Raw genomic sequence first — 24,365 nt, 5'->3', positions numbered from 1 at the left:
GTCAATATAGAAATGTGCCACTTATCTTGAGAAAGCTTTGCTGTTTTGCATCTTTCAAGGAATTTGTTCACTTTCTCTAAGTTGTGAAATTTATTGGTGTAATAGTGTTCATCATATTTCCTTATTATTCTTTTAGTAGTTCCCTTATTGAAGGTAACAGCTCAAATCTCAGGTCAGCTCTTTTAGCTTTACTAGGTGGCTTGGTGTCTGCCCTGAGTAAGTATGGTTCAAGGACTAATCAGAGATGTGGGCAGTTGGGTTTCCCTCTTCGCCTCTATCCTTTCTTGGATTCCCCTTAATTTTCTACTTGTGGTTGCCCCATATTCTGGTTCTTCTAGCCAGTAAGACTGTGGGTTTTATATTGGAGTTTTAGCCACTCTGCCTGGTGCAGACCAGGGGGTGGGGACGGCTGGCTGGCCGGCCAACCACGGGAAGGGAGACCCTGGCCAGCAGCCAGCAGCCACTAGGGACCCTACCTGTGCACGAATTTCGTGCACTGGGCCTCTAGTAAATACATAAGATGCTTATTTATGCACTAGACATCTTGACATGCAAAGGAGGATCGACGACAACCAAGACCAAGTCATGCCCCCAGGAACCTTTTGTTTAGCCATCTAAACAAACAGTACAGCAGCACATATGTGTTGTGCTGGAGAGTGAACAGTGTTTGAAAAAGTAATCATTTCTATGGGGAGGGGGAACGGTTCTTGAGTGTCAGCCAGGTACACAGAGATGCGGTTGGAAGAACTGACCATTCAGGTACAGAGATCACAGGCTTGAATCCACCTGTTATTTCTAGGAAAACTGCAGGGATGTGGATGTTTGTGCCATTGGGACATGGCATATGAGGTATGAGAGAGGAGGCTGGGGAGGTAGAAAAGAGTCCTAACAGGGAGGGCTTTGTTGCATGATTAAAGAGTTTGGACTTCATCTTGTAGAGTGTGCTAAGCCACTGAGGTATCTTAACCAGAAGATAGCAGATTCACATATGTTTTAGGAAAATCCATGTGTTCATTCCTGCAAGTTCGTGATGCCTGTCAGGGTCCCTCCCCTAGGAGTTGGTCTGATGGGGGGAAGAAGTGGGGTCAACAGAGAAGAAACAGGTCTTCAGAACCAGCTGGCCTAAAAATGGGACTACAGACATCTATTGTGTGCTACACTGAGCCTCTTTTCATGCCAGATATGGTTTGGAGACCAGACCTGTTTGGACATGGTTTGGGTGAAACTCTGGTTGTCTTTTCCAAGATGATTTCGATTTCAAGAGGAAAGTCATAGCATCAGAGTTTCAAGCAAAGGGGCATTCTAGACCAGCCAGACTGTGCAAAAATTAATGCCACAAAACAACCATAATTAAGCCTTTATGAGAGCATCACTGGGAAGGGATTGGAAGGCACAGGCAAAGCTGCTGGGAATAAAATTGGGAGGTGTTATCAAATACTATAAAATTTGAAAGAAAACCAGAAAGAAAAGAATGAAGATGAATTCATTTTTCTTTCTGAAAGCAGGACTCAAAGGTTCAGGCAAGTTCCTTGGAGCTCTGAAATGAACTAAATAATGGAAAGTAGAGAACTGCGTGTAATGTGTCTCTCCACAAGCCTCGCTTTTCTTCTCAGAATATGAAGGTGCCCAGCCAGAGCTGGGACAGTTGCTAACACAATGAGCTTAGGACAGAGTCAGGTAGCAGGTCTCAAACTGAAGCTGTTCTCAAACGGAAGCCAGTGGCTCACGGAATCCTGGGCAGGTCTTAAATGCCATCACAACATGACATTTACAGTTTGGCCGTGCCCGCCTAAACCATTTGACCTGAATTAACTATCACATGATAGTTCATTAAAACTAAGACTCACTTCATGGGATCTTTTCAGAAGCATCCCCATCTGTTCTACACTCTGGGGAGATTCCCTAAAGGAATGACAGTATTTGATGTGTTGGGAAGCATGGGACTTCACGTCCCAACTCTACCACTTACTCCCTTGAAGATAAGCCTGTTTCTTCAACTATAAAGTGGAAATCATGTCACTTATCAGCATGCTCATTACTAGTGAATTAATAAAAGTAAGAATTTTTTATTAAGGGTTATTTAGATGTTAATTAATAATAATATTGACCAATGAGAGTGGATGGTATCTAAAGCTAAACTGTTGAGTGCAGTGGCCATGAGTCACATGTGGCCATTTGAAACATGGAGAGTCCAACTTAAGATGTGCTGCTAGAGTTGGCACCAAAAAAGAATGGAAAATATCTCAATTATTTTACATAAATCATAATACATTTATAAATTTTTTATTATAAAATTATCTTTATAATTAATATTTCTATTACATCCTATATAATAAAAGGCTAATATCCAAATGGCCCTTGGCAGAAAAAAGGTTCTCCACCCCTGATATAGAGCTGAGAAGGCCAAGGTCATAGGTTTGTTCCCTGTATGGGTCACTTCACTTTGCTCTGATCCATGCCTCAGACTTGCCCCGGCAAACTCTAGCCAGCTGCCTTGTCAATATCTTTGATTCACTGGGGGGACAGGGTGAGAACACATGAAGGGAGCAGGGCAAATCTCACTACTGTGAGGGAGCAGCAATTCAAAACAGTGAGGAAGGACTGCTGGAAGGAGAGCCCATGTAACTTAGTGAATCACTGGCTACAGTGGACCCAGCTAAAACCATCTCTTCCTTGCACATCTCTGAAATCACTGACTAGGGTATTGCTTGTAGGACCAGGCTCCCAGACACAGCTCCTGGGCAGAGCAGAACACAGGCAGCATTCACTGGGAATTCAGACTTTTTCAAAAGACAATGTTTTTAACAAGCACTTGGGGCCTCCCTACCTGACCGACAGAGATTGTTTAGACTTGGAAATATGGACACCTATCTCTTGAGTGACCTGTCTGCTGGTAATATTTACATCCACATGCACACAGAATGGTGGTATGTTTTAGTTCCAAGCTGAGATTCAGCCCCATGCACCTCACTGAAGCATCGCTGACAGAAAGGCTGGTCTGCAATCTGCAGCTACACAAATAAATACTGGAGCAGGGTCTAACAGGAAGACCCTCACTACCCAATTTTTTCCAGATGGCAGTGATGGATGACTGTGTGTTTATGTTTACTTGGTTTCCCAGGTGACTGGTGTCCTGGTTTCCACTGGTCATGGCTTGATGAGCTTTTCTTCGAAGATGTGGGCCACCTACCCCAACAGACCAGCTCTTGGCCCACAGGTCTACACCACAGTCAACATTGTCAAGAGATCATTATGTTTCTTGGATGGCTAGTTAACTGTTTCCTCACCACAGCTTCCCTGAGCCTCTCCTTGTAAATTTCCAGAACTAGCACAAGAGTGATAGCAGAGATTCCCCTCAAAGATTTCCAAATCCTAATCCCCAGAACCTGTGATTATGTTGTTTCATGGCAAAGGAGAATTAAGGTTGTAGAGGGAATTAAGGTTGCTAATTGCTTAACCTTAAAGTGGGGAAACTGTCCTGGAACATCCAGGTGAGCCCAAAATAATCAGAAGTGTCCATAAAGGTGGCAGAGAGAGGGGGAAGAGAAGATTGGAGCAATGCGATGTAAGAAGGACTTCAGCCATAGCTGGTTTGGTTTAGTGGATAGAGCGTCAGCCTGTGGACTGAAGGGTCCCCAGTTCGATTCCAGTCAAGGGTACATGCCCGGGTTGCGGGCTCAATCCCCAGTAGGGGGTGTGCAGGAAGCAGCCAATTAATGATTCTCTCTCATCATTGATGTTTCTATCTTTCTTTCCCTCTCCCTTCCTCTCTGAAATCAATAAAAATATATTTTAAAAAAAGAAAAGAAAAAGGACTTTACCTATCATTGCTGGAGGAAGGGGGCCACCATCCAAAGTGGTGGCTTATAGAAGCTGAAAAGGCGAGGAAGGAATTCCTAAAGCCTCCGGAAGGGAACTCAGTCCTGGCTCACCTTGATATTAGCCCCACGATACCTCTGTCAAACTTCTAACCTATAGAACTGTAAGACAATAATTTGTATTTTATGCCACTGAGTTTTTGATTTGTTACAGCAGCAATAACAGAAAACATAGAGCTATATAAGGCGAACAACCACTTGGTCTTCAAACTCTGCATGATATAAGAAGTACTCCTTCCCTAAGCACAACGTAACCTAACAGAATACATTCTTCCCCGGGGCTACTGAAGGCTGGTGTCCACAGTGATTCTCACAAAGTTTAGGGAAGTAAGGATGCTGGAAACCTTATCACCAAGCCCTTCTGATTTCCCATGAGTAAAGAGTATGGACTTTAGGGTCTAGCAAATACTGGTTCAGATCCTGGCCTTTACACTCCTATAGACAGGGTTGCTATAAAGAGTGAATAAAAGGAAGTGTGTAGAGTATCAATCTCCGAGCCTGGGGGCAAGATGGAAATCCAGTAAGTCCTGTCCTCTTTTACCCTCTCTGTAATTATTCTCAGATCTCTCCTGGTCTCTTTGGAGAATGAAGCCTCATAGAACAAAAGTGACACAGAGAGGTGTAAAAGGAAAAGTGGATCATCATGTACCACCACCTACCAATAGATCCTTCTGCCAACTACTAATATATTTTTGTTAAAATTTCGGTAGGTACCACCAAATTGCCCTCTTAGTCCCAGTTTATACTTTCATCCACACTGTTTGTGAGACTCTTTCTCCCACCCTCATCATCAATGGACATTACTGTTTTATTTCACAAAGCAGAGTCTGATTTGAGGTCACTCCCGGCTCTGATAGTATGGGTACTCTGAGCCTGGCATGAATCTTTTGGTTGTGAAAACTACTCTGGCTGGCTAGAGACTCCTGGTAAGGCCTTCTTGGGTTCTTCTTCTATTTCCAAAGCTTGTGTTCACTGGGCTTATAAAATTTTGATATTAACCATTCCATTGTACAATTTTCCTAGTGTCTTCCCCTCCTTATTTCGTTTAATCCTTACAAAGTTTCTATTAGGTATGTAGGGAGGGAATTTATATTTGAGGAACTCAGAGCAGTTAACGACTTTCTTAGGTCCACATAGTTAATGAAGGAAAGACTAGGGCTTGAATACAAGTCTCCTAAGCTCAAACCCCATGTTCCAGCCCCCAGTCCCTCTCTGCCTCTCTAGAACAGAGAGCCATTACAGAGCAGCGTCTTTGGCCAACACCTTCTACCCTTTTTGGATTTTTCTCTAGAGAAACATGTTTGTTTGTTGGTTGGTTGGATTGAAGCGCTGTAATTTATGACTTAGGAGTATTAATTTTGCTCACAAAAATGTTTTGTAATTTGAATATTCTGGTATGTGGCCCTCGGTGACCCAGGGTGACATCTCCAGGAGAAGGTAACTGGCAGGGTGCCACAAGGCCTCCTGGTGACCTTATCTAGTAAGTGAGAGTGTTGGAATTGGAACCAGATTCGTCTGACTCCGAAGCTGAAGCCATTTTACATGTACTCTATGCACCTCCTCATAGACAGCAAGATGCTCAGGGCAGAAGATCAATGCATTCTTTCGTTATAGGCAAATTACACGGAAGCCAAATTCTCAGAAGGTTGCATGCTGAGTGTGGAATAAGACAGAACAAGGAGAGTTCAGGGTCTTAAGAAGCTAATTTCAGCTCAAATAGCTGAAGGCAAGCTTACCCACTAGGGCAGTGGTCGGCAAACTCATTAGTCAACAGAGCCAAATAGCAACAGTACAACGATTGAAATTTCTTTTGAGATCCAAATTTTTAAAACTTAAACTATATAGGTAAGTACATTGTTATTAACTCAATTAGGGTACTCCTAAGCTGGCCTTTGCTAAAAACGTCCTCAATCTGAGGGGTCAACCTCAGTGAACATACCCCCACTTCTAACGCCACTTCTTCAAAATAGACTCGCCCAGGTCAAAAAATGACTTCTGCGCACGGGCCACGAAGTTTCAATCGCACTGTATGTGCGTGCCCGCACGTGGTATTTTGTGGAAGAGCCACACTCAAGGGGCCAAAGAGCTGCCTGTGGCTCGCAAGCCGCGACTTGCTGACCACTGCACTAGGGGGTCACACACTCAAACACCAACAGAGGCTCAAAAAAGCTTAACACAGAGGAGTAAAGCAGGGCAGGGAGCAGGTGATGATAGGGAAGAGTGGGGACTGCGGCAAACTAGAGAGTGCACCTTTCTAAAGGGAGCAGCTGCTACTTTATAGCTCCACCCCACTGTTGCTGGTGTGGTTAATTCAGGTCTTCCCAATTTTTCAATAAAAGCTAGACACCTATATTTTCCTATGTGAAATTAGTTGACAACTTTAAAAAATACTATGAGTCAATTCAGTGTGGACCAAACAAAACTTGTCTGTGGGCCTGGCTAGGCCTATCAGGTGCCAGCAATGACCTTTCACATTTGGAAAACTTTTACCAAGAGAACCACATTGTTTGAAGCCCTTTAGAAATGGCTTCTTTGGCTCGAAAAGATTAAGATCAGTGCTCTTCAGATTTACTTTTAATCCTTAGGACCAACCTCCATTTACAGTCACTCTCCAGATAGAATTGTATATATTTCCTCTTACTAAATTATACTTACATTTCAGCTATGTCTCCTTGGAAGGGTTTCTGGCTCAACCTTTGGTTGGATTGATACTTACATAGCCAATCCTTTGCGTTATGATTACTGCCGTTATTATTTTTAGAGTTACCATTATTCTTATGCTTTGTTATGGGGTGGGGCCACAACATTAGTAACAAAGAAACAGAAATTCCGGAGGGTGAGGCCCAGAAATCAGGATTTTAAAAAGATTCCCGGGTGATTCTAATGTGCAGCCAAGGTTGAGAACCACTGCCATACAGTAACCCTTTAATAAATGGTGACTGCTAATGTCTTCTTTAACCTAGTCTCCTGCTTAGAGGGCAATCAATGGCAATTGGACATAAACATTCATGCTGCTCTGAAGGAAACTGCAACCACCATGGAACATTGAGAGACGGACCGAAGGCCTTTGTAGGGAAAGGCTAAGTGGCCAGCACACAAGCTCATTTTGGAAACTGAGAGACTTGCGACTGGAAATGCATCATTCTTACTCCCCCGTTCTCGACTGCTCCCCACAGGGAGGAGCAGAGCTGGGACCGTGGGAGCCCAAGCTCTGGGCCTTCCTGCCCAACCTGGGAGCTCAGGCCCAGGCATCACAGCCAGCCCGGGGATGGTGGACACAGTGACCTCCCAGCCTCTGAAACTTGGGCCTGGAGTCTCTGCTGCCACTCTCTCATGCGATTAGGACAGTGACAACCTCCTGCAGAAGACAAACCCTTTGTCCACCAGCCTCCCTCCGCCACTGCCTGCGAGCAGGAAGGGAGCAGAGGCCTGGTGCCCCTCTCCCCTCGGTCCAATTTCACACATTGGTTTTCCGGCATTAATAAATTGGTTACATTTGCCCTGCGTTTGGCAGGCGAGGTTTCTAATAACACCCTGATCTCTTCAGAGGACACGAGTCACGGGCATGTGGGGGCTCTGGTTACCGCCTCCCCCCACCCCTCCACTGCTAAAGGCCCCACACGTTTGCAGGGTTCAGGCGCTCGCCTGGGCCAGGGCAGAGCCTAGGACAAAGGCCATGGCTTCCAGGCATTGTCACGGAGCTCAAAGATCTCCCTCAGAGGGAGACAGATAGCGCTGGGCCCCGGACATGCAGCTTTCCCCAGCTGTCAATCCTACCTGGTTTGCATATAGATTGAGAAAATGTGTGAGATTTTACCACAAGAATGGGTCCAGAGAATTCAAGGGGGGTGGTGGTGGGTGGAGAGGGGATGAGAGAAAAAAATGTGGGAGGCAGATGTCTGGAGTTCTGTGCGCCCCACACGGCTTCCTTTGTGGAGCCGGGAGCTCTGGGGACAGACAGCCTGAGTGAGGACAGTGGATGATGATGTGCGTTTGTCCGGGGCAGCTGTTCTTCTTACATGGAATTAGGTGTCTAAGAGCTCCATGGCAAGGGGCTGAGAAGCAAGCCTGAATCAGGGCAACCACACCTTCCGCCTTGGAGGGCCAAGTAGAGGGAGGAAGAAATAAGCTAACGAGAGCATGAACGAAATGCCCTGGGATGAACGGAATAAGGAAAAAAGAATATTGAGAAGATACAGAGAGGGAAGAAATTCAATAGAATCCAATGGATATTTTATGATAACCTCTACTTGTGATAAAATAGTGTTTTTACACAGCAAGGACATACAGAATCTAGTTTCTGCCCTCTGGGAGCTTATGGATCAGTTTAAAAACTCAGCCACAGAATTCAATCCTGGAAGAGATTGTGACAGGGGGTGATACAGACAACAGTGCCATGGGGCATGGTGAAGAGGCAGGGGTTATTGTGGGGAGGTCTGATAGAGGAGGTGTGTCTGGAGAGTCCTCTAGAAGCGTGGGTAAGATTAGCAAGCGTGTGGGAGGGCATTCCTGAGTAACAGTGGTAGTACAGAGAGCAGAGGAGGAGTAGAGCAGTGGTCGGCAAACTCATTAGTCAACAGAGCCAAATATCAACAGTACAACGATTGAAATTTCTTTTTTTAAAAAAAATATATTTTATTGATTTTTTTTACAGAGAGGAAGGGAGAGGGATAGAGAGTTAGAAACATCGATGAGAAAGAAACATTGATCAGCTGCCTCCTGCACACCCCCTACTGGGGATGTGCTCACAACCAAGGTACATGCCCTTGACCAGAATCGAACCTGGGACCCTTGAGTCCACAGGTCGTCGCTCGATCCACTGAGCCAAACCGGTTAGGGCTGAAATTTCTTTTGAAAGCCAAATTTTTTAAACTTAAACTATATAGGTAGGTACATTGTTATTAACTTAATTAGGATACTCCTAAGGCTTAGGAAGAGCCACACTCAAGGGGCCAAAGAGCCGCATGTGGCTCGCGAGCCGCAGTTTGCCGAGTAGAGGAACAGGGAATCAGTGATGGAAAGACAAATGAGAAGAACAGGAAAACACAGAGAGGCCCAGGCAGCCACTCACAGTTGCCTCAGTCACTGCACAAGCCATAGGCTATCTTGGATGTTTTCCTCCAAAGGAATTACAACTGGAAGCTTCTGTAGGATCCTGTCCACTCAGGCCAATTACCAACACAGCAGCCAGCGCCAGGCACAGAGGGAAGGGAGGAGAGAGTGGCTTGTGCACACCCAGGAAAAGCAGGACACGCTCCCCTTTCCTGGGGGCGTCAGACGGGCCTCATGCTGTGGTTCCCCACTCAGGACGCCTGGAGCCACTGACATATCTTAGTCTCAGAGTCTCACCTGGAAGATTCCTAAATGCCCCCCCCCCCCCCATCCTTCTCTGTGGCTCTCAGGATTCCCAGGAAGGAAGGACTTTTTCTTTTCTGTTTTTCCCAACTTTTACTTAGAAAAAAAAATTTTTTTAAATCTTCACAAAGGTTGAAGAAATATCATACTGAACACAAGGCACACTTAAGTTGCAAAACCAATTATTGACATGTGATTCCATATACAGAGATGTGCTGATAAACCAGGCATTTGTGGGAGAGGAGTAGCCCTGGCTTGCAGTATTTGCCAATTTCTGTGGTGTAAAAACTCCCATCATGGCTGATTTCAAGTTATTGAGATTAAACCAGTAGTTAAACGGCATGCAAAATTCCTGAATATTTATCTGCTCTCAGGAGCTGGTAAGAGCCAGTTCGAGTACACCATATTTTTCTAAACTGTTTTCAATAACTTGCAGATATCATGGCACTGAACCAAATAACTTCAGCATGTGTCTCCCAAGAATAAAGACATTCTCAAACATAATTACAACATTATTATCACACTTAAGAAAAAATTAGCAACACATTTCATAATTATTATCCAATATACTTTTCCCACTAAAAATTTCCCAATTGTTCTCTAAATGTCATTTAAAACATTTTTAAAAAATAAAGAATGCAATGAAGTTTGCATATTGCATATGGTGCTTTCTTTGGTTTAGTTTAATCTAGAATGGTTCCCTGAATTCTCTTTCAGTTGTAGTTTTTTTTTTATGACATCTATTTTTACGAAGAATCCAGGCCAGTTGTCTATATAGAATGTGTTGCATTCTGGATTTATATGGTTGTTTCTCATGGTTAAATTCAAGTTAAGAATTTTTGGGGCAAAAATAATCTAAAAGTGTACTTCATATCAGGTGGGCCTCGTATCAAAAGGCTTAAATAATGTCAGATGCTGCACTACTGGTGATGCTAACACTCAGTTAAAGCAGTGGCCACAAATCTCTCTATTTTTAAAAAAGTGTGCCTTCCCCCCTTTGTAATTAATAAATAACTTGTGAGGAGATATACTGATGCTGTGTGAACGTCCTGGTCCTCAGGAGTCTTGTGCTCAGTGCTTAGCATCTGTGTTGATCCGTGCCTGAATCAGTTATTACATTAGGGGCTGGAATGCACTGATTTTCTAATTCTCTCTCTCCTTCTACATTTATTAGACGGATTTCTTTTCTTTAAAAGTCTCTTTTTTGAGTATAATTATGGACTCATGGATTTTTTTCCTCCCAAAAAACTTCAATGGATTATAATCCATTACTGTCATTCTCTTTTTGATGTTCAAATTATCCCAAACTTGGCAAGTGGGAACCCCTTCAAGCAGGATCCTGTGTCCTTTTGACATGACCTCATTAATCTTTAAGTATTTCCTTTCTTTCTGGCACACCAAGATTCTCCAGGCTCACTTGTGCTGGCCCTGCACCAGACCCAGAGCAGTCATTTATTCAAAGAGCCCTGATTTCTTTAGTGGGAAATGATATTTAGAAATCAAGACCTGGGTGCTGGGTGTGCTCACTGCTGCAGTGATGTTACTACTCCTAGGTCCTGTCAGTTGACATGGTTTGAGGGAAATGTATAAATAAAATATAACCATAAAGTATGTGCATGTGTATATGTGTGTACGTATGTATGTAGTAATTCCTTAAACCCTGAATGTTATCTTATTTGGAGGTAAGGTCTTTTCAGAGGTATTCAAGTAAACCTGAAATCATTAAGGTGGGCTCTAATCCAATATGACAGATCTTGAGGGTAGTCAGCTCCTTGTGACTGCAGGACTAAGGCTGCCATTTCTCTACTGACTATCAACTGAGGGATAATCCCAGGTTCTGAAGGTTACCTGCATGCTTTGGCTCATGGCCCCTTACTCTATCTTCAAAACCAGCAGCGGCAAGCCGACTCCACGTCATGATTTGACTCTCTCCTACCGCTCCTTCCCTTGTTGCCTCCTCTCTCTTACTTACTCTTCTGCCTTTCTGTTTCACTTTTAAGGGCCCGTGTGATTTCCTTGGGCCCACTCAGATAATCTGGAATAAGCCCCTAAATTCAGGTAACCTTAGTTCTATCTGTACAGTTCCCTTTGCCAGTAATATAACATATCACAGGTTCCAGATATGGATGCTTGGAGAAGAGGGGCGTTATTCTGCCTACCACATGATGACATAAATATATTTAGTTTGTTTGCTTTGTCCAACAATAGACACAGAATAGTTTCAGAATTTTGTCAGGAGTGGGGCCCGAGAATTTGCATTTTTAACAAGTTCTCAGGTGATGCTGATGCTTTTGGTCTAGATCAAACGTTAGGACCATCTTTCTATATGATAGATTCCTAAAATTAGTAAGTTGGGTTAAAGTTTATGCAAATTTTTCACTGAATGAAAAATGAATCCTGTATAATTTCTATTTTTTAAAAATATACTTTTATTGATTTCAGAGAGGAACGGAGAGGGAGAGAGAGAAAGAAACATCAATGATGAGAGAGAATCATTGATTCTGCTGCCTCCTGCATGTCCCTCACTGGTGCCCTGACTGGGAATTGAACCATGGCCCCGTGGTTCATAGGTCGGTCCTCAACCACTGAGCCAAACTGGCTAGGACTACTTTTTTTAAAAACTGTGTTACAAGAATAATGTTTATTGCAAGAAATTAAGAATTCTAGATAAACAAAAAGAAGTTAAAGTCACCCCTACACACAGATCACCACATTAACATTTGGTGGATTTTGTAACCTCCCCTCATCCCCCCAATAACATACTGTGAACATTTTTTTTCCATATCATGTCATTCATTAACTATTCTTTTCCAACATTAGCCTAAATGGCTGCATCACATCTACGGAATGTTTCTGAATGAGAATTGACATTTACAAGAGGTTTGGGGAAGGCTGATCTAGCGGCAGGATTTAGAATGGGGAAGCCTGGAGCAAGAAGTTAGGAAACGATTGAAATAATACAGGAGAGTGGTGACAATGGGATTAGATGGCAAGGAGTGAATTGGGGAAACACTGGGAAGAAAGATCTTGCCAGCATACGTAATAGAGGGTGAGAAATGGTTCAAAGCTAAACGGTGTATGATCCTGGGTTTCAGGATCATACACTTGGGAGATGTCTAGGAAGAGACAGATCATCTTATCTTTGATCCATAAATCTATCTGGGTGTAAAGGTTTAGGGATGGACATTAACTTTCTAAAGGAAGAGCTTCTTTCAGGAGAGCAGCAGACTTTAAATCTCAGAGCCCAGGCTTGACATCCATTTCAATGCAGAGATTATTTGAGAGACTCAATGGTGAGATAGAAAGACCACATGCTTGAGTATTAAAAAGATGGCATTGCACATCACTGATCTGCCAATTATTGTGAACTTCAAGCCTCATAACCTCCTTGAACCTTCTGGTCCATAAAATGAGAGTGATAATATATACTTCATAGAGTTGTTTGTGAGAATTAAATGAAACGATATACATAAGATGCTAGTCTATAGGCAGCAGGTATTTAAGAAGTGGTGATTTCTTTTATCATTGTAAGAATCTATCTATCTATCTACACTAATAAAAGGGTAATATGCTAATTAGACCGGGAGACCTTCCAGGAGACCTTCTGGACAAAGCCATGGTGGCGGGGCCGAGGCAGAGGTGGTTAGGGGCAATCAGGCCAGCAGGGGCGGCAGTTGGAGGCAAGCAGGCTGGGGGGGGGGGCAATTGGGGGCGGAAATTGGGGGCAAGCAGGTCGGCAGGCAGAGTGGTTAGGGTCGATCAGGCAGGCAGGCAAGCGGTTAGGAGCCAGTGGTCCCAGATTGGAGAGGGTGCAGGCCGGGTTGATGCTCCCCCCACCATGTATGAATTTTGTGCACCGGGCCACTAGTACTATATAAAAGGCTAAGTGTCTGTCTGCCCGACTGGTAGCTACGATGTGCACTGACCACCAGGGGGAAGACACTCAGTGCAGTAGCTGCCATGATGCACACTGGCCATTTAAAAATAAATGGCACCATGGACCTGGTGCCAACAAACCAACACTTGGCTTCCTCCAAGTGGGACACAGGCCCTGCCATCACCCCAGAGCGACACCTCACCAAATCGCAGCCAATGCTGCCAAGACCCCATGGCACAAAATGTGACCCACAGCCCAGCCCAGCCCAAAAATGGTGGCTGTGGGCGCTGGGTAATGACGTTATATAGCAAGGCCCGGCTTCTTCTCCCTAGCGATTAGCATCCTTGGAGTTTCTTCAGCCCAGGAACCCAACTTGCTTTATAGCCAGGTGCAAACATTTTACAGTTCAACCAAGTGTTTGTGAAGTGTTTTCCCATGCCTTATCTCATTTGATCTGCACAGAAGTCCTGGAGGAGGTAGATAGGAGACTCAGTAGAATCCTATTTTCTTTTCACTAGCAAGATGCGAATAGCGATATTAAAATATTTCTTCTAATTAATTTTCTTTCAATGTGCACAAATCCGTGCACTGGGACACCAGTAGCAATATAGAGTAACAGCATACCTATAAATCATCCCACAACATGGCCCCTCCTTGGAGAAGCACGTATGGCTAACATAGGCATGTCTGTTTGGCAATGAAATGAAACTCATCAATGAAAAGTTAATTTCTGAAACAACCCCTTTTGTGAGTAGCTGTCTGCACAGGGGCTTATCTCCTGAGCAGAAACTCCGGGGGTGGCTATGGGGTGGCTGGAGAGACTCCATGTGTGCTGGTTACCTCCAGAGGTTGTCCAAGCACACTGCAGAGAAGTACACAGCAGAAGCAATGAGGACCTTAAATCAATACCAACAGACTTGGTTCTTTTTCTTCTTTCCTTCCCCCTCCACTGGCCCAATATTTCTCTATAGTCTCGGAACACAGGCACTGATTATAATAAGTCTACAGGCAAATTAGCCTCTCTCAGTTGTCGTCTTTCCGTCCCTAGAGTGGAGATTACTGCCCAGGGTAGATCTGAGGAGCAAATGGGGTGCTGCATTTGAAAGTGCCTACCATGATATCCAAGAGGAGTGGACACCACCTACTACTGAGTTTCTTTTGGGAACCTCTCCAAGGCTGTCTCAGACTAGGCCAGCAGTAAGTGAACCATGCCAGAAAATGGAGTTGTTTCAGCTGCCTGGAAACAACCTAGTGTATGATTAACAGAGACATCTAAAGACCCATCCCTCCCGGCCCCCAACTTTCCACAGCCAACAACTCTCTGACACAGCAAGCAGCACAAAATATCCATCCTCCTAACTTAACTACTGTCTCTTGAGGTTGGAGGAAGAGGCAACTTCCCACTCCCCATTTGCCTTAGACGACATGAAGTGCATTCCTACATGGCAGTCAACAAATGCTTCTCCAGAGACATGGTGGGACCTGAGGGTCTGTCAGAGAAAGTGGGCCAACATTTATTTGCTCGGTATCTAGTACCATAAGGCAAGCCCTGTTATATGCACTTGTTTAATCTGATTTCACAACAAGCCCATGAGATGGGTATTACCCTCATTTATCAGACGAGGAAACAAAGACTCAGAAAGATTAAGGCGATGCATAGCACGGTTGGTAGTAGTTACCTCTCCCCTAGCCACCTTTCTTTTAATTTAGTTTCCCAACATATGTTCCTGTTATCTTGGTTGCTTTACAGACCAACAAATCTCCAGCCCACACAAAAGGAAGAGCAATACATATACCATATTTCCATTTTTGGATCAGTGTGCTCAGTTTCATTGGATCCTACCAGTAGACACATTAAATTCACGATAATAGTATTAAACTTTACTGTCAATCTACTATGTACTGCCAAGCCCACATGGATGTAAACAGTAAACAGTAAAGGTGGATTATATTTTTTAAGTGAAAGCCGGACTGTTTACTCATTTGTTGAAAACAAATTTTCATACAGTGTGAACCCATTCCTGATTTCTTTTAAACAAGGCTATTACATTTTCAAAGTAAAATGAATGGAAATGTGCTGTTTTCTGCTGCCCGTCTCCCGGCTCCTTCTCTTCCACCCAGTGTGTGTATCTTTCGGGTTTCTTCCTTCCAGAGATGCTCACAGCTGTTTCCCTTCCTCACTCTCGAGCTCTCTAGGGCAGCCTTCATTCTTCCACCCCAGCACACCTCCAGCCCCATGGAAACTCCCCCACGGTATGATTGCTTCCACACTTTTATGTGCTTTAAACAGAATACAGCTGAGAACTGCTTATTGATCCCGAGTGGGGAATCCTCCCTTACAAAGCAACTTGCAGTCGACGGAGGAATGTGGAGGCGTCCTCTACTCCCTGCTCCCCACCTCCATGCTCACCCGCAGGTTGACACCCTCCAAGCCAGGCCCACCGCCCCAGTGCCTCCTCTCCTAAGTACTTCTGATGAAGCTGACTTTTCTGTTTCTCAGACACTGGTTACTTGAAATGCCGAATCACTCCACTTTAATCTTTATCTAGTTTAGAGATTTTATTTTGAAACCCAAATACGGAAAAGAGTCAGTTGCTCCCCAAGTGAAGTCCCAAGAAATATGGATTCCACCTGTTCATCAAAGGCTCATACCTTCTTCTACCCACAAGGCCACTCGGGGTTACTATTCCATTATAAGCATTTCCCACCATGAGTGAATAATAATAGAGATAATAATGAGACCTATCTATGGGGTTATTGTGAGGAATAAATGAAATAAACATCTAAAGGACCTGATAAACATTAGGCATTATAGCAGCAAACTTTCTGCTTGGCCTGAACGCTTCAAAACGACATTTCCACTAGGTCAGTATTGTCCCAGTCACTGATTTAATATGAGATTATGGTGTTTCATTTTTAAAATTGTCCTTTCAACATGGACTGACACATCGGTTGGCTTTAAATCAGCGGTTCTCAACCTGTGGGTCGCCACCCCTTTGGGGGGTCGAACAACCCTTTCACAGCGGTCGCCTAAGACCATCGGAAAACACATATATAATTACATATTGTCTTTGTGATTAATCACTATGCTTTAATTATGTTCAATTTGTAACAATGAAAATACATCCTGCATATCAGATATTTACATGACGATTCATAACAGTAGCAAAATTACAGTTACGAAATAGCAACGAAAATAATTTTATGGTTGGGGGTCACCACAACATGAGGAACTGTATTAAAGGGTTGCGGCATTAGGAAGGTTGAGAGCCACTGCTTTAAATAGTCCCAAATGGTACAAAGCCTGCAAGACCATTCACAGATAGGCAGGTTTCTGTTTGAGCAGGCTTACTTGTAACCAGTTCACCTGCGTCTGCCATTTCCTCTGAGGAGGCTTTCTCTCCTTGTACCCAGGCGGTGTTGGGCAGTTTTATAAAGCGAGGCTCCAGAGTCTCCTTGCTTTCCCTTTGGAAGCACCTAACATAACACAACATTTTGAAATTTGCCATTTGCGTCTTCCATGAGACTACAATGCTGTAAGGAATAAATATTTAGTAGATCTAGAGGTGGGTTGATGTCTGAATCTATATTTTGGAAGATCAGACATGATTAAAGGAAGGGAATAATTAGGAATAATCCTTGGGGCTCATTTTTCTCACCAAAGAGCAGGTATACTTCCATGCTTTGCTTTATTTAGGACATTTCCAGATTAATACCTGGATTGTGGTATTTTTGTGATTGGAAATAACTCTGCCAATCATTCACAAATAACTACCTTCCGTTCTCTTCACCCCAGCTCCTGCCTTTCCTTCCCAGGGTTTCCCATTAGTTCTCTACAGAAGATTTTCAGCCATGGAAGCTCTATATTCCAAAAGGGAAAGGGAAAGGTGACTGGAACAGGACTAAACAGGAAGAGTGAATTATCTACAACCAGAGTTAATAGATACTCCCACTAGTTTCCATTCACCTTCCTTAACTCATAACATTTCTATTGGAGAATTGATTATAGTTGAAATATAGTAATTAATATTTGCATAGCACTTCTCAGCATTTCTATAATGCATTTATCGAAATATTTAATTTAATCATCAGGAGAATTCTATTGGATAAGTTCTTATTCTTTATATTGTACAAATTAGCAAATTGGGCTCAGTGCAGTTAAGTGACTTGCCTAAAATCACACAGCCTGTAAGTCCTGGATTAGGGAAGAACAGAACCAAGCCCAGCTCGGACACTCTACTGTTTTGCTTGGCTTCGTGTTAAAATGCAATGCCGACCCCATGTTACTTGCTATGCCTAACCCAGAGCATTATAAATGAGGTCAGAGTCCTTTTCTTATTCATCATTGTATTCTTGACAGCATTTACCATGCTTTGCTCCTCATCAACACACAATGAAATTCAAGAAACTAAAAGTCTTTAAAGATCTGATATAATTACATGAAGCGAATTGTAAAGTGCGAGGCCTTACCTTGTAGAGTGTGCCCAGGTAAACAGCACCCAGTGGAGCCAATTCCAAGTGTGGAATGCAAAGTCCTGTGCAGAAAGGTGGGCAGCTTGCAGCTCACCGCCCCAAATCCGCAACCACGCCAGGAAGGAAGCGCTGCTTGACCAGGCACCAGTTTCAAATATTTACTCCCAGATGACTGAAGGTACCTAAGAGCAGGTGATAATAATTAAAAGCAAAACCAAACAAAGCACCTGTGAGCCCTGGGCCCTGCCATTATTGTGCACTGGAATCACCCTACTGGAACTTATGAGAAACTGTGATGGTAGAGTCTGTGCAAAGCAGGAACTGTCTGTGCCCTGGTTTCCTTGTCTGTAAAGGGAATGCTACTTGTACCTACTTCATCAGGTTGACATGAGGATTAAATGAATCAATACATTGAATGAGCTTAAAACAGTGCCCGACACATGGAGTAGGAGTGTACTTATCATCGGTATTATTGCGGCTGCTACTGCTGTTAAAGACAGAGCAACACGGATATTTCAGGAGATAAAAGCAAAAAGTTGGCCAACCTCAACCAAATTCCAGGCCAAGCCACCTTGTTTTACTAACCGAGACTTAATGAACACACCTGAACTCTCAGTGAAATAATTTGGTTAACTTTGCCCTTGAGTGGAACTGAAGCCTCAGAAGTTTTTTGATTTCGTTCTAAATCTCCAGTGGGCCTTCTGGATAAAGTGAAAGATTAAAAATGAAAACACCCCCTTTTCTTTTCCCTCTCTCCCTACTCTGTCTTCCGTCTGCTGGAGACCACTTCTCCAGGCCCATGAGCACTCTGCCTCTTCGATCTGTCACTCTCCTCCTTCCCCTGCCAGTGTCTCCTATTTGTCCTTGGGTCTTTTATGCCTTTCCCTGTGACCATGAACCTCATTTATCACTCATTTCTCTGAATCCCTATGGCGCTCACCATCTGGCTTATATGGGTCCTTGCAATTTCCTGTATGTTAATCTTATTTCTCAGAGAGCAATGAACTCTGCAAAAGCAGGCCAGACACCTGGCCCGTCAGGTTAAACTGTGCTCTGAACTCCTGCTGCCCGCTACATACAAAGGTACACAATTTCTCTGTCCTCCCAGGAAAAATTTTCAGTGCGTGTGATGGGTTGAGAAAATCTAGTCAAGTATTACAAAAGACCTTCAAAAATGTAGACTAACATATACCAGAATAACACAAACCAGACATTTATTTTAAAAAATATTTTCCTGGGTGCTAATTTTTATATTTTAAAAATTGATTTGAAAGAGAGAGAAAGAGAAAGAGAGAGATTTGTTGTTCCACTTATTTATGCACTTATTGGTTGCTTCTTGTATGTGCCCTGACTGGGGATCAAACCTGAAACCTTTGTGTATCGGGATGATGCTCTAATCAACTGAGCTACCCAGCCAGGGCCTTGGTGCTAATTTTAAACTTTCTTCTGTTTTCATAGAAGGTGCTGCTCTTTTGACATACAGGTTGGGGCAAAAGTAGGTTTACAGTTGTGAGTATGTGAAACACAGTTTATCTTGTATTAATATTTATTAGTTATTGTATTATTTTCCATACGAATAACTGTAAAACTACTTTTACACCACCCTGTATATCTTGAAAAGGAAGTTTTTCCTTCCCAGGTACTTGCAGGGTGCAGCCCCAACCAATTTTGACGCTAGTCTGACAAAAACCAATGTTTTTTCCAGGGATTCACACTATTATTTGCTTCTGCCTTTATTCCGTATTGAATACTGCCCTCCCTCATGGGCTGGCAGGCACTCTGCCTGAGCCTCAGCCCACTGTGCCATCCAGCCCGGCTGTCCATTCCAGACTCCCATGGCAGGGAAGCAGGGAACTGCCAGCCAAAAGGCTTCAACTTTCAGTGCTCTTAAGAGACAAGCTTAAGTTTGTTGAAGATTAAGGCCGAAATCAGGATTAACTCGTGGTGGGAAATGCTTATAATGGAATAGCAACCCGAAACCATAAAGTCGTGCCAGGCCTGACTATATGTTACTATCCTCTATTGATTGCTGCCATATTGATTTATTATGTTGGACCTTCTTGGGTAGAAATGGCTTCAAGCAAGTCCGAATTCACTGGCCCCCTTGAGCCCTAGACATTGGTCATCTTTCTAGAAATGAGTTCCTGAGTCAGAGCTCACTCCAGCTTCCGGCCTTGTGCCGCCAGCCCCTGTAACCGAATCCCTGCCCAGCCTGGTGCCATTTCCTCTGAGACTGCACTTTCTAGAGTTTTCCTTCATGGGAATCAGAGTTCAAAAATAAAACTAAGGATGAAAAACCACACCAGTCCTTGCCATGTTACCTAGAGGCTCCCGCCTTAACATGACGCCAAGTTTACAGTCCTTTCACCAAGGTCCGGGAGCTGCCACTGGCTCATCAGAACAGGGCAACCTGGTACTATTCTCCCGCCCTCATTCCCCTGATGCTGTCATTTCCAACTAAGAGGGTTTTTAGTCGGTGTGCCTGTTTGCCAAAACCTATATAAATCAGAATGTGCACTTTGCAAGACTTAGGTTTGATTAATCTTAAAAAATTTAGAAGCTGCATGAGTGGGGTTTGAGATTAAGTGTGCAAAGATGTTAGGATCAGCCTCCCCACCAGCCTTCAGATTGAGATGGATGAGGAGCAATACCAGGTTTGAGCTGCCCATAATTGAAAAAGTGTGTGCCCAAAATATCATATTTATCCCGCATTTCTCCGAGAGCCATAACTCTAAGGCCTTTCATTAGAACCTCGATAAAGTAAAAATGTCTTCAACTGTAAGAGTCCCAGACCCCCTGGGCATTCATGAATTGCTTAGAGAACAGTTAGGAATGCTGAGAATAAAAGGTATTGGGGAGGAAGAGAAGGGTGAATTCCCTAAAGGCAAATGGGCCCTAGGTTTCCCTGAGAAAGCAGCACAAACTGAAGAGTAGCATTTGTGAGCGAGTGACCAGTGGGAGTGTCAGTGTAAACCACCAGAATCCCATTGGCTAAGCTGTAGCAGCCACATGGTCCGCCCAGGGGCATCATGGATGCAGAGCTGTCAGGTGCCCAGCTCTGGGTCGGCACTCACACTCTGTGCTATGTAAGTGGACATGGTTCCTGAGGTTGTGCATCTTGGTGGCTGTGAGCAGTGGAAGCCACTGGAGACCTAAATGTGGGCCCCAGGGGCAAGATCACAGGTCTTCTGGCCCTTTATCAGCCCCAAATCTGTGCTAGTGGTGTCGAAGCTGAGGGATGGCACTCTCGTGAGAATTCAGCAAACACCGAGCATGTGTCCTGTGCAGTTGTATGCATGGCATTGTGGGGGATGCAAATATGCCTGAGAAACACTTAGCGATCTGAAGAAGCATGTGGGGATGGGCTGCAATCTCTTACCTGGCCATGGCTCATGCCTGACCATGACTTTAATGTGCTGACACCTGGGCTGCTGTTCGCTCCCTGACCACCCAGCCCCATCCTTGTCCATTTCACCCACCCCTGTTTGCTTAAGTCTGCTTGTTTTAAATGACATAATGCAGACCCCAAAATATAAACAACTATAGATTAGACGCTGGACTTTGAATCTCTCCAGAAAATTCACTTTGTTCTCTGCTCCCTTTGGAATACTCAGATGTTGACCCTGAAAAGTTCTACTAGTGTTTCGTGTGAGTGTGTGTATGCATTCACACCCATCACCCCCACACAAAGGATTCACAGAGGTCATTTCTAGTGAAGCGCAGGCCCAGGGCTACAAAATAAACATTCAATGTGAAACATAAATTAAACTTAAATATTAAAAAGTTGGCAAGCAGCTTAGCATGAGATTTTATTTTCATTGCAGGTCTGTGAATAAGGGTCATGCATAATAACTAAATGGGCTGATTCTCCTTGTTTACTTCTTGAAGGCATAACGCTGGGGCTAAAGAAACAGTATTCACTGGCACAGTATTTTGACCACTCATCGGAGCTGGTGGATTTGGCAACACAAAGAACTAAGGGGCAAATTCATAGACACGTGACCTGGCGTGAGGCTCACTGGAGGGCAGTTCCAAGCTATCAGCACATCAACACTGCCTGGGCCTGTGCAGAGAGAGGCGGCACCCCAGGCTGTCCTAAGGTCCTGTGTGAAGAGGTTTGGGGTGATTTATCTGAGGATGTGTTTTTACTGATTTTAGAGAGAGAGAAAGGGAGAGAGTTAAAAACATAGATGTGGGAAACATTGGTCAGTTGCCTGCCATATGCCCAAATAGGGACTGAACCCACAACCTCGGTATACACCCTGACCGGAAATTGAACTCATAACCCTTTGATGCGTGGAAGGACACTCCAACCAACTGAGCCAGGGCTCTGGGGGTGATTCTGATAGAGGTGGCCAGGGGACCGTATGAAGAAACTGATATGCTCAGTGAAAACTGCTGACCAATTGTGCATCTACATGAAGGGCACACAGGAGAGTTCACTGGACTATTCTTTCAAGTTACTCAGAGGTTAAATTTGTATAAGATACAAAGTTAAATAAAACAAAAGACCCATCCTCTCACAGTATGCCGAATTCCCTCAAACACAAAAGCAACAGGACAAAGGGAGGGGTGTGGAATTCTCCCTCAGCCTTCACTTCTTGGCTCAGGCTGGGTCTATGTGTGCCTTGAAATTCTTCGACACTTGTTGAAAAGCCACATAGGGGATGCTTAGTCAGAAGTCTGGCCACTTCAGATCAGGCCGGATGACAGACTGACAGCACAGACGAAGGGGTCCTTTTGTCCAGGACCCTCTGGAGGACAGAAGAAGGGCCTGCCAGACCCACAGGTGTGGACGTGTCTCCCCCAGTGGGTGAGGAGCCGCACTCAGAAATTCTTCTCCTAGGGCTAAGCACCCAACATATGCGACTGATTAGAGCTAATATCTCATTTCTAATTCCATTGATTCCTCGGAAAGAGCAAGTCCCAGAGACCACGGCTATTCTTAGCAATTGCAGCTCCTCCCCCACCGCTCACTGACTCGGAGAGGAGAGGGAGGAGGTGGCCAGCAGGGACTGTCAGACGTTGGCAGCGAGGACCTGGCCCCCACTGACTGTCGGTGGGGCACGGTGTCCAAAGCACACGCCTGCGGTCAGCACAATACAAACCCACACATGGGTCTCTCCCGCCTCACGTCTTCCCCATTTCCAAGCCACAGCTGTGGCAGAGCCACCATTAATAATGAGAAGGCTCCTCTCTGGGCCCAAGAGCTCTCTGACTTCTCCTTAGCCCTTTAATCTTCCTGTGGTTTGGTAGGAAAGCTGCTCCATGGCCTTCCTTTCTGTTACCACAGGAAATAAAGAAAAGGCCTGGGTCTCATCCATCCAAATAAAGGATTCCAGTCCTCAGAGGGGATTTTTCAATGCAGACACAGTGCTATCCCAGGAGGCCCCTCAGCACAGCACTGAGAAAGGAGGGCCTTGCTCGGCCAGCCTGCGGAGCCCGTGGGGTTCCACTTGATGCCACGCTGGCTTTCCCTGTGGTGGCCTCAGGGAGTGTTTGTTAAGCTGAGCTGAATTAATCACAGGGAATCTCCCCGAGCACTCTCCAGGTGTAGCCTGTTCTTGAGAGGCTCTGGTTTCACAGACCCCGCCTCAGACCCAGAACAAATGGCTGATGTCTGTTTCCAGCACTGCCACTAAGGGGCTGTGTGACTCAGGTAGGTCTACTGCCTTCTCTGAGTCTCATTTTCTGCATGGGTGAGAACAGAGCCTTGATCCCGAATTACTCAATGTTTTCTATGGGCTAAGGAGGTACGAATAAAGATCTGGGTCAATGCCGGTTTTCCCTTAAGTGAAATTTCCACCAACTTGCCAACGGCCCCTGTTCTTCTGGCTTTGAAAACAGACCAAGTTGAGTGTGACCTCATGGTTCATATTTTTCAGAAAAATGTTTTTATTGATTTTAGAGTAAAGGAAGGGAGAAGGAGAGAGAGAGAGACATCGATGAGAGAGAAAATCGACCAGGTGCCTCCTGCACGCCCTCCCTCCCCACCCCCCACACCTCAACTGGGAATGGAGCCTGCAACCCGGGCATGTGCCCTGATTGGGAATCGAACCAGTGACCTCTTTGTTCATGGGTCAATGCTCAACGACTGAGCAACACCGGCCAGGCAGTCATGGCTCATATTTATACAGCAAAAATCAGAGCCCCTCAAAGCTAGTGCTGGGGATAAAATAATGATAAATGGAAACTCACTTTATCATCCAAAAATACCCCCTCAAACTCTGAAGAAATATTGATAATAACTCTCCATCTGCTGAATAAATCAGAACAAGACTGGAGAGCCTACCCAACATTGTTTGAGTATGGAGGACAGCCAGTAAAGTACTAGAGTTTCATGAAAACTGATCTCAGGGGAACTGACATAAATAAAATATGTCAAAATTTTAAAGAGGAAAATGAAAATAAAAGCAATAGCAGAAGTATTTTCTGTTTATTATCATCCTCATTGTAAAGAACCTTTTCAGAAAGGTCTAGGAATTCAGATGCTTGACTTTGAATCTAGTCTTTACCACTATTCCCACCTAAACTTAGTGAAATCATGTCACCTCTCTACACAGAGAACCTTGCTTGGTGACTGCGAGGCCTAAATAACAAATGAAATAAAACATTTATAAATTCTTTTGGGCGGGGAGGGGAGAGACAAGTGCCTAAAACTAAGGTGTTATGTGAATAAACCACATGGATAATTATAAATAATAGTGAAATAATGTCTCCAAATACTTCAGGAAAAGAGCTGTAACAGGCAGCAGCTGCTTTAGTGCGCCCCCTGCAGGTTG

General features: G+C 44.3%; 1 protein-coding gene across 3 annotated transcripts in view; it reads right to left on the bottom strand.

The window, feature by feature from the left end:
* The window catches only part of HAO2 (hydroxyacid oxidase 2), a 155,675-nt gene that overhangs the window by 84,770 nt on the left and 46,540 nt on the right, over nt 1–24,365 (bottom strand). For all 3 annotated transcript variants that reach the window (XM_036342859.1, XM_036342862.1, XM_036342860.1), the window contains one exon: nt 17,581–17,765. The gene's annotated coding sequence lies outside the window, so the exon portion shown is untranslated. The remainder of the gene's footprint in view (nt 1–17,580; nt 17,766–24,365) is intronic.

This window comes from Myotis myotis, unplaced genomic scaffold (genome assembly GCF_014108235.1).
Source record: "Myotis myotis isolate mMyoMyo1 unplaced genomic scaffold, mMyoMyo1.p scaffold_m19_p_18, whole genome shotgun sequence".
NCBI classification, from domain to species: domain Eukaryota; kingdom Metazoa; phylum Chordata; class Mammalia; order Chiroptera; family Vespertilionidae; genus Myotis; species Myotis myotis.
The sequence above is the reverse complement of the archived record's forward strand: the minus strand, read 5'-3'. Positions and strand labels throughout refer to the sequence as shown.